General features: G+C 39.1%; 1 pseudogene; it reads left to right on the top strand.

The window, feature by feature from the left end:
* The first annotated feature begins 610 nt into the window (after positions 1–610).
* On the top strand, positions 611–925 carry LOC118636644 (annotated as a pseudogene).
* Positions 926–11,843: the final 10,918 nt, after the last annotated feature.

The raw sequence follows: 11,843 nt of genomic DNA, 5'->3' as shown, positions 1-11,843 counted from the left end.
AGGCTTAGCTAGTTTAGCTGATATATCGTGAAGCACGGTAAAATTTATTATAGAAAATTATGGCTCTCTAGGCTGTTGGAGTCAATACCAATAATGATACTTTACATTAATATAGTTTTTACAGTATACAGAGCACTTTCTTATAATAATTACATCTAGAATCTTTGCAACAGTAATGGAAGTAGCCACAGTACAGCTAAATGATGTTAAAAGGCCTTTGGAGTCATAGATCTAGAATTGAACTTTGGCTCTGCTATTTACTTGCCTCAAGTTTGAGTAAGTTACTCAATCTCTTCGAATCCCAGTTCCTTTTATTTTATAAACTTAAAACGATAATTAAAAACCTATCTAGCAGCTCTGTCACCGAGATGGCGCTCCACCAGGCAGAGAGAGGACAGGAGAGAGAGAGAGAGAAAAAAAAAACATTGATGTAAGAGGAATATTGATTGGTTGCCTCCCCACATGCCTCGACCTGGGATCAAACCTGCAACCCAGGCATGTGCTCTGACCAGGAATAAAACCAGCAACCTTTCAGTGGATGGACAATTCTCCCACCAACCGAGCCACCCAGCCAGGGTACTTTCCTTTTGTCTTTCAGGCCTCTCTAGGAATTTAAGGAGCAGAGCAGCATCTCAGACATGTTGAAAAAGATGTTTTGATCCCTACAATAATGAGAGAAAAGGCCTGAGAGAAATGTTCTGAACAAGTTCAAGATTTTATCAAATGTTGCCAGGAGTCTGGCATCCTTATGGTAGTAAAATACTGGAAAGAAAATTATGCATTAAAAGAATGTCAAACCACTTATTATACTGATCCTACATTTTATGAAGAAGGCAAAATGGAATACCTGATGGAAAGGGGAGAATACAGAAAAACTGGAATTCCTACCAAGAAAAGGCTACAGAAGCTTCCAACAATAATGTAGGCAAATATTCAAATGGTACTCAGTAACACTATTCATGGAAATCACAATTACCTAAAATAATGGATTTAAGGAAATGTGTTTGCTTTAGCCTAAATTATGGAAATATCAATTTTATCCGAAATAAAGATTTTCTAAAAAAAACCAAAAAACTATCTAGCATAGTTGTTATGAGTAACCCATAACCACATATGATTATAGCACCTGATTTCAGAGAGTTTATATGTATTGCTGTAAAACTAGAGCAAATGCTATTTAATGTTCATTTACAGATGAAACATTGGAGGTTCTTTCAGGTTGTGGCTCGCTCAACATTCAAGCTTTAGCTTTATTTGCTGGAACACTTGCACTTAGCTGCCATGTAAGAGATCTGATTACTCTGAGATACTACATGGTTTAAGCCATATGCAGAGGTAGTGTGTAAGCACTTTGATTTAAAATATCTGGTAAGCTATTTCTGCCAAGACACCAGATATGTGAATAAAACTTCCAGGCCATCTACCATCTAAGTACAAGTGGATAACTTTGGTTGAGAACAAGAAAAATCAGATAAAATTATCCAACTGGGCCTTGTCAGAATTCCTGACTTAGAGAATGTGCAAGATATAATAAAGTGCTTGTTGTTTAAACCACTTAATTTTGGGGGTTATTAGTTACACAGAAATAGATCACAGGAGCAGGCTGATTACATATACAATTCTGTCTTCATGCAATGCTTTTTTCTTTCTCTTTGTCACTTTGAGCACTTCCCTTTTATCCCTTTGACAGGGTTTAAAAAATGAGTTAATAGTCACATATTTATATTAAAGAAAAAAAATGAGCAAATAATTATCATAATCAGGCAATGAGAAGTGCAAAGGAGTGGGGATATAGCTGCAGGACATGGATAATACTATAGATGTGGCATAACAGAAGAAAAAAGTTGTGACAGGCAAAGAGGAGTTTTGACTTACAAAATTATTTGGAAACAGTACTTGTAAAGATAAAGATTAGAAATGAGGAAGCACCACAGTGTTTTCCATAGTGGCTGCACCAGTCTACAGTATTGTGCTTCCTCAAAAAATTAAAAATAAAACTGTCATTTGGCCCAGTGATCCTACTTCTTGGAATATATCCTAAGAAGCCTGAAACACCAATCAGGCGGTTTTTTTGTTTGTTTGTTTTTTTGTTTTTGTTTGTTTGTTTTTTGAGCATTTGTATTCAAGTCTCCACAGCCAGGAAAAATATATGCATCCCAATGTTCATAGTAGCGCTATTCACAATAGCTAAGATCTGGAAACAGCCCAAGTGTCCATCAGTAGATGAGTGGATAAAAAAAGTGTGGTACATTTACACAATGGAATACTATGTGCTGTAAGAAAGAGAGATCTCTTACCCCTTCAGATGACATGGAGGGGCCTGGAGAGTATTATGCTAAGCAAAATAACCCAGTTAGAGAAAGACAAGTATCACATGATCTCATGTATTTGTGGAACAAAATGAACAAAGTAAGTTGTTGACCAAAAGAGAACCAGAATCATGGAAGTTGGGAATAGACTGACAAACATCAGAGGGATGGGGGTTGGGAGGGATGGGAAGATAAACCAAAGAATTTATGTGCATATATGCACCACCAATGAACATGGACATTAGGCTGCAGAAGATGGGGGGGGGGAAGAAAGTGGTCAATAGGGAAAAAAGGGAGACATCTGTAATACTTTCAACAATTAAAAAAAGATAGAAATGATACATTGAACTACTAATGCAGTGAAGTTTCATTTTAATTATTTTTTAATTGAAGGATTGTAATAGTGAGAGTTTTGGCTGAGGCATGACCTCAAGACCGTGATATGGGTTTTTTTTTCATGACCCAGTTAGACAACTTAGGTTGCACAATATAAAAACAATAATGATAACTAGTATTTATTGATGATACTTAACTCTTTATCATATTTAATCTTCATGCAAACCCTGAATAGTAGGTATATTTTTGCCATCATTCCCACTTTAAAAACAAAAAAGACTACAACTCAACAATGTAAGAAAGATACTCAAGGTGTCATAGTCTGACTCCCAACTTGAGCATTTTTACTCAAGTCTCCACAGCCACCAAATAGGCCAGTTAGTTTTGTTTGGTTTTTAATTTTTATTTTCTCCTCCATCACCACTGGCAGTATTAGTGAGCAAGAGAAATGATTTTTAACATCATTTTAACATCATGTGCACAGCCTCAAGAGGCAGAGAAGGGAATAAAGAGAAGAGCTGGGCATATAGGTAGTTGAATGTAAACCTATTCACACTAATGGAAATATAAAAAGTCATAAATATTTCTTTTTTTTTCAGTTTTTTTTAAACTTTATTGTTGAATATATTACAGACATCTCTCCTCTTTCCCCTATTGATCCCCTCTTCCCCCTTCCGTCCCCCTCCTGCCTTCCCCACCCTATTGTCTGTGTCCATTGGTTGTGTATATATACATCTAAGTTATTTGGTTTATCTCTTCCCACTCCCCTCACCCCTTCCCTTTGATGTTTGTCAATCTCACATCTTAATCCCTTCAACTTTTTCACCCATTACCCCAAATCTTTCCCATCTGGCAACCAACAAAAAGTTCTATGTATCTATGAGTCTGTTTCTGTTCTGCTTGTTCATTTGTTTGTAGATTCAATTGTTGATAAATATATATTTATTGCCATTTTATTGGTCATTTTTTTGATCTTCCTTTTCTTTAAGAAGACCCTTCAACATTTCATATAATACTGGTTTGGTGGTGATGAACTTATTTAGCTTTTCTTGTCTGGGAAATTTTACATGTCCATCAATTCTAAATGATAGCTTTGCAGGATAGAGTAATATTGGTTGCAGGTTCTTGCTTTTCATCATTTTGAATATTTCTTGCCACTCCCTTCTGGCCTGCAAAGTTTCTTTTGAGAAATCACTTGGAAGTCTTTTTTTTTTTTTTTATCCTCACCCAAGAACATTTTTGCTTTTACCTTTGGATAGAGTGGGAGAGAGAGAGAGAGGAAGAGAGAGAGAGAAACATCGATGCGAGAGAGACACATCATAGGGCTGCCACCCACACTACCCCAACCAAGGCTGGGGACAAACTGCAACCAAGGTACGTGCCCTTAGTGGGAACCAAACCTGGGTCTCTCTGATCTGTGGGCCCATGCTGTAATCGCTGAGACAAACCAGCCAAGGCTCATCTGACAGTATAATGGGAGCTCCCTTGTAGATAACTAACTGCTTTTAAGATTTTCTTTTTGTCTTTACCTTTCACATGTTGATGCTGATGTGTCTTGGTGTGACCCTCTTGGGGTTCATCTTGTTTGGGACTTTGTGCTTCCTGGACTTGTATATCTATTTCCTTCACCAAGTTAGGGAAGTTTTCTGTCATTATTTTTTTCAAATAGGTTTTCAATTTCTTGCTCTATCTTCTCCTTCTGGCACCCCATGATGTGAATGTTGGTACGCTTGAAGTTGTCCCAGAAGCTCCTTACACTATCCTCATTTTTTGTTTATTGATTTTTCTGTTCTGATTGGGTGTGTTTTGCTTCCTTATATTCCAAATCAATGCTTTGCTTCTTGGCTTCATCTATTCTACTATTGATTCCCTGGAAATTATTCTTTATTTCACTTAGTGCAGCCTTCATTTCTGACTGTTCTACCTTTGTTTCTGACTGGTCCTTTCTTATGCTCTTGAATGTCTCACTAAGTTCATTAAGCATCCTTATAACCAGTGTTTTGAACTCTGCATATGTTAGAGTGTTTATCTCCATTTTATTTATTTATTTCCCTGGAGTTTTGTTCTGTTCTTTCATTTGGGACATGTTTCTTTGTCTCCTCATTTTGACTTCCTCTTTCTGTTTGTTTCTATGTATTAGGTAGAATTCCCATGTCTCCCAAGCTTCCTAGGGTGGACTATTGTAGTAGGTGTCCTGTAGGATCAAGGGCCATAGCCTCCTTGATCACCCCAACTTGGCCCTCAAGGTGCATCCCTCTTGTAGACTGGACCAGCTGTGCAGGAGCCCACCACACAGAGAAAGACTTACTTCAGCAGGGCTCTTGTACCCACTGAGTCCACTTCTTGAGTGTGTCACTTGTGGAGATGGTTTGTTGATGGTGCTTTGTTATGGTCTGAAGCTGTCCATTGGGTGTGCTGTCTCTGGTGCAAGGTCACCCACTGCCTGTATTCTACCCAGGGCTACCAGGCATAAGCTACAAAGTAATCTAGAGATGGCTACTTCTTGTGCTGGGCTTGGAGGTGCCCAGGCAAAGCCAAGCTGTGAACCAAGGCTGGCTGCTTCTAGTGTCAGGCCTCGGGGCACTTAGTGAGAGGTATGGGGCTCGCTGAGGCCAGATGATGCTTTTTTGAGAGAATTTAGGACAATATAAATTCAGGATTCAGTATGAGCCAGGTTGCTGGAGTCCCAGTTATGGCAACCTTTATGTCTGCCTGCCCCATGGGGGAAAAGCTCATCCAAGGAACAACTGCCTCAGCCAGCACATCTGTCTGGGAGAAAGCTGTCCTACCACTCTCGCCCCAATGCCAAACAACTCAGCTCTTTCCTGTATGTCTCTAGTGCTGTTCAAGCTGCCTTCCCCACGCTGGAGCCTAGAGGGTGCAAGTCCTAGTAAAGTCCATGCATGGGCCCTTAAAGAGGAACTGCCTGGGACTCTAGTAGCCTCAGCCTCCCTCAGCCTAGTCCCTGCTGGTTTTTACAGCCAGAAGTTATGGGGACTTCTCTTCCTGGGACTGGAAGCCTGAGCTGGGGGGACCTGGTGTAGGACGCGGACTCCTCACTTTTCAAGCAGCACCTTCACAGCTGAGGTATCTATCCTGATTTTTATCTGCCACATCTGAGTGTGGGGCCAACCTGTCCAAGCCTTCACCCCTCCTACCAGTCTTGATGTGACTTCTTTAATTTCATAGTTGTAGGACTTCAAATAAGCTTGATTTCAAGTGGTTTTGAATGATGATTGTTCTGTAGATTAATTGTTGTTGCTGGAGGAGGTGAGTACTGTGTTTAGCTATGCCACGATCTTGACCGAAAGCCTCTCTTATTTTTCTATTCCAGACCTATAAAATGCTTTCTCTAAGATTACACTTACTTAATGAAGACATCAATGCTTCTGAAAATAGAGACTCATTATGCATTCCACACAAAAGAGAAGAGGACCTCCTTACTTTTATGGAATTGCTGTTGTGATTTGCAATCTGAGTTCTGTAAGTTTTCTGTGTTGAAGTTTTTAAGTTGTAGTCTATACATTTGAAAATTTCTGTTGGGAATGTTTGCATTTACAGTCTAGTAGATAGCAGACTGTGCTGAAATCTCAGTTTGCCGTGCATATGTTTCTAAATTCAGTGTACATTTTCAAATTAACTAGTTTTCTGGATCAAAGCCTATAACTCTAGTTGGTTTGCATACTGAAGCATTGGCTGTTGGAGGAGATTGAAATTAGTGATCAATCAAATGTAGTGTGCTGTACACTTCCTTTGAAGGTCTACTGCTGAAGTCCTCAGTCAAGTTTGTTTTCATATGAAAATATGAGCTATAGGGACAAGTTTACTCCAAATGAAATGCCATTTTTATAGTAGCAATATCTTTTTTTATTTTTATAGCAGAAGCAGAAAAAAACACTTCATTTGGTTGGCCAAAGTAAGGCTTAATGCTTTTAAATTACTTTTTGGTATATTGGCTTTCAAACATTTTTTATCATGACTCTTAAGAAACTCGGTGGTTGAGCATCGACCCATGCACCAAGAGGTTGCCAGTTCAATTCCTGGTGAGGGCACATGCCCAGGTTGTGGGCCAAATCCCCAGTAGGGAGAATGCAGGAGGTGGCCAATTGTTCTCTCTCATTGATGTTTCTATCTCTCTCTCTCCCTCTCCCTTCCTCCCTCTCCAAAATCCATAAAGAAAAAAAAAGAAATAACTTTTTAAATAATTTGAGAGCATTAAAGATGTCCTTTGCTCCCCATAACCCAGTTCCCACTCTGCCCTATACCTTCACTACCCTGTTCTCTGTTTCCATAGGCAATGCATATATGTATATAAGTTCTTTGGTTAATCTTTTCCTGCCCCTCTTCCTTTTGTGATTTGTCAGTATGTTTCATGTTTCCATGTCTCTGGTTCTTTTATTCATTAATTTATATTGTTCATTAGATTTCACATATAAGTGAGAGCATGTGATATTTATCTTTCTCTGACTGGCTGTTTCATTTAGCATAATCATCTCTAGGTCCCTCCATACTGTCTTAAAGGCTAGTAGATCCTTCTTTTTTACAGTTGCATTGTATTTCATTGTCAATGATACATGTGATAAAAGATTAATTTACAAAATACATAAAGGACTCATAAAACTAAAAAAAAGGAAGCAAGCAATCCAGTTAAAAAATAGGCAGATGACCTGAATAGACATTTCTCCAAAGAGGACATACAAATGTCCAAGAGACATATGGAAAAATTCTCAACATTACTAATCACCAGAGTTGAAAATTAAATGACAATAAGGTACTACCTCACACCTGCCAGAATGCCTACCATTAATAAATCGACAAACAACAAGTGCTGTTGAGGATGTGGAGAAAAAGGAACCCTAGTATACTGCTGGTAGGAATGCAGACTTGTGCAGCCATGGTGGAAAACAGTGTGGACTTACCTCAAAAATTAAGAATTGAACTGCCATTTGACCCAGTGACCTTACTTCCAGAAATATATTCTAAGAATCCTGAAACACAAACCAGAAAGAATATATGCACCATGTTCATAACAGTGTTATTTACAATAACTAAGATCTAGAAATAGCCCTAAGTGCCCATCAGTAAATGAGTAGATAAGAAATTAATTTTAAATAAAGTCTGAGGAATCTCAGAGGGAAGAACGGAGGGGGCATAAAGAGATAAACCAAAGAACTAATATGCATATATGCATAACTAATGGACACAGACATCAGCACAGTGAATGTGGAAGGGCAGGAGCAGGACTGGGGTGTTAATGGAGGGAAAAGAGGGACATCTATAATACTTTCAACAATAATGATAAATAAAAAAAAACAAATATTATATTACCTGGTCATTTGAAATATCAAAGTAATAAAGGGTGGCCAAGAAAATTAAATAATTGAAAAGAAAATCCTAGAAAAAAATCAGTAACACACACACACACACACATACATAATAAAATTTTGGGGGAAAAATACGTAGGGGGAAAGATAATTCCTTTAGTGATGTGTTTTGTTCTGTTCTATTCTACTCTGTTCTGTACTTTTTGATAGTCCAGTCTAGTCTGTTCCATTTTTTAAAATGCTACTACAACCCACTATAATGACTTAATGACCTATTTTAATGATCTCTATTTCCTTATACACCCAGAGCTTAGTGCTTTATTGATGACAGCACACCCAGGCTCTGGCTTCTAACTTTTAATAAAAGATGGGCCAGAACAAGATAAAAGCAGAAAAATGACACCCAAAAATTCTCCTTTTCAAATGTGAAAAAATGTAATAGACATAAAGAATAGTTTGTCACTACTTGTAACAATAATATGTAGAAAAAAACGTTTGTGGATTTTAGATATCTCCCGACCCTTGATAAGTTAAAAAAGATTTAAGGTCAAAATTTTTATGTGATCACTTAGTTTTTTATTTCTTCTGATTTAAGATTAATATATTCGGATCTCAAAAAAATATGGCGATGGGCAAAACCAGAGCGTGGGTGAGTTTCTGAGAGTGTGAGAGAGAGTGTGAGTGAATCTGAGCATGGACGACCAACCTTGAGCAAGGCAGAGATGCAGGGCAGAAGGTTTCTGTGCTATGGACAGAAAGCAGCCAGCTACCTGGTAAGCAGCAAGTCAGCAAAATTTTCCCTGCGTGGCTGGGAGGCCCCGCCTTTTTGGAGGATCTCAGGTGTTCCCTGGCAGGAAGAAATGGGGAGTGGTTGGGGCCCAGTTACCTGAGTCTACTAGAGAGCCCTGCAGCATCCGTCCAGTGGACTCAACTGTGCTGGCATGGTCAGCACACAGTAGGAGCTTGCAGCAGTAGCCAAAACCAGCCAGGAGCTGGAGACCCACCCCTAACAGCAGTGGCGGATTCAGGGCCCGCGGCAGTGCAGCACCCTGCCCAGGCTCAAGGCAGCTTGCCCAGGCTCTCAGGGGCACTAACACCAGCTTGGGAGCCTGGCATCTTTCCTCACAGCAACAGTATCTGGGCAGGAGTAGAGCCCCCCCCCCCCAAACAGGCTATAGCAGCTCAGATTGGCAGCAGAAACCATCCCCAGGAGCCTCAGCAAAGGCTGATCAAGAGCGGTGCCCCAGACCAAGCAGCAGGGCTAGGGCAAGTGAGACCTGCCCTTGGCAACTGCAGCAGCAGAGTTGAAGAGGAGTCCCACCCCCCAGCAGCAGCAAAATCTCAGGTACAGAGCATCCTCAGCCCCCAACAGCAGTAAATGACTGGGACTGAGAGCATCCCCTGGCAGCAGCAGCAGCAGCAGCAGCAGCAGCAGCAGCAAAAGCAGTGCAAACCAGGAGCTGACACTTGCCCCTGGAATCAACTGAATAGTAGCTGAGCCTGACCAGGCTTCAGGGTTCCCCAACAGAAAACCAGTGGGACTCATTTACCCCAGAAACGTACCCCAGAAACCCAGTAACCCCAGCAGTGCACCAGTGGAAACCATGAACCTCAGCAGAACACACACACACACAAAAAAAACACACGAACCCCAGCAGCATATCAGAGGGACCCACAAACCGCATCAGCTGCCAGTGGAAGTGATGCACCCCAAAAGTACACTAGTGGAACCCCACACACCCCAGAAACATACTAGCAGGTCCCACATACCCCAGCAGGGCACCAGATGGACCCACGCAACCCAGGCAGCAGCGGCACATATCGGCATCTAAGAACGATCCCCAGCAGCATCAGCAGAAGCTGATCAAGAACCATGCCCCACACCAAGAAACAAAAAGAGAAACCAAATAAACAAAATCAGAAACGAAAGAGGAGAAGTATCAATTGACACCACAGAAATACAAAGGATCATCAAAACATACTATAAACAATTATACACCAACAAATTTGACAATCTATGTGAAATGGACAAATTTCTAGAAACACAGTCGCCCAAAACTGGACCGAGAAGAGATAGAAAAGTGGAACAGACCAATAACAACTAAGGAAATTAAAGGTGTAATTAAGACTCTCTCAGCAAACAAAAGTCCAGGCCCTGACGGCTTCAGGGGGAATTTTACCAAACATTTAAAGAAGAACTAATACCCATTCTCCTCAAACTATTTCAAAAAATTCAAGAAGGAAGACTTCCAAACTCGTTTTATGAGGCCAGCATAATTCTAATTACAAACCCCCAAAAAAAGACATTATGAAGAAAGAAAACTACAGGCCAATATCCCTGATGAACATAGATGCCAAAATCCTGAACAAAATACTAGCAAATCGGATCCAGCAATACATCAAAAAAATTATTCACCACGGCCAAGTGGGATTCATCCCAGGGATGCAAGGCTGGTACAATATTCACAGATAAATAAATGTGATAAACCACATAAACAAAATGAAAGATAAAAACATGATCATATCAATAGATGCTAAAACAACATTTGACAAAATCCAGCACCCATTTCTGATGAAAATGTTTAACAATGTGGGAATACAGGGATCATATTTTGACATAATAAAGGCCATATATGACAGCCCTACTGCCAACATCATACTAAGTGGGAAAAAACTAAAACACTTCACTTAAGAACAGGAACAAGACAGGGATGCCTACTTTCACCACTCTTATTTAACATAGTACTAGAAGTCTTAGCCACAGCAATCAGATGTGAAGAAAAAATAAAAGGGATCCAAATTGGAAAGGAGGAAGTGAAACTGTCATTATTCACAGATGACATGATATTATACATAGAAAACCTTAAAGACTCCATCAAACATCTACTAGAATTAATAAATAAATTTGGCAAAGTTGCAGGATACAAATCAACATCAAGAAATCAAAAGAATACTTATACACCAATGATGAAGTCACAGAAATAGAAACTAAAAAAAAAAAAAAAAATCCTATTTACCATCATGGCAAAAACTTATTTCCTAGGAATAAACTTAATCAAAGAAATAAAGGACTTATTTGCAGAAAACTACAGGATATTGGAAAAGGAAATACAGGAAGATATAAAAAAGTGCAAGGACATAACTTGTTCATGGATTGGAAGAATTAACATCATTAAAATGTTCATATTACCCAAAGCAATCTATAGATTCAATGCAATCCCCATCTAAATACCCATGACATATTTCACAGAACTAGAACAAATACTTCAAAAGTTCATTTGGAACCAAAAAGTACCCTGAATACCAAAGCAATCTTGAAAAAAAAGGGCAAAGTAGGTAGGATCACAATACTGAATATCAGGTTATACTACAAAGCTACTGTAATCAAAACAGCCTGGTATGAACAAAACAAATTGAGGAACAAAATAGACCCAGAGACATAGAAGTGAGGTGCAGACTCACAAACCTCAAAAGAGGTGCACGTGGGGAGGGAAAGAAATAAACCAGAGAACTTATATGTATGTATGCATAAACAGGGACATAGACAAGAATGATGGGGGAGGGGGGCAGGATTGGGAGTAGGTTGTCAATGATTGAAAAAAGTAGAAACATTTGTAAGAAAAATTTAAAAATAAATAAATAAAATTGAAAAAATGAACTGTGATGTGTATGCAATATGTTTAGTGAACCATTATTTATAATTAATCTATAATGAGTGAGCAAACAAAAAGAAGGTAATTGTCTAACAACAAAGAAATGTGTATAAATCATACTACATATATTTAATATAATATCCACATTAGCACTGTTTTGCAAAGAATAATGCCATGGAAATCTTTATATATAGTTGTAAGTTAAAGGTAGAATATATATG

Source organism: Molossus molossus, unplaced genomic scaffold, assembly GCF_014108415.1.
Source record: "Molossus molossus isolate mMolMol1 unplaced genomic scaffold, mMolMol1.p scaffold_m16_p_2, whole genome shotgun sequence".
NCBI lineage: Eukaryota > Metazoa > Chordata > Mammalia > Chiroptera > Molossidae > Molossus > Molossus molossus.
The sequence above is the reverse complement of the archived record's forward strand: the minus strand, read 5'-3'. Positions and strand labels throughout refer to the sequence as shown.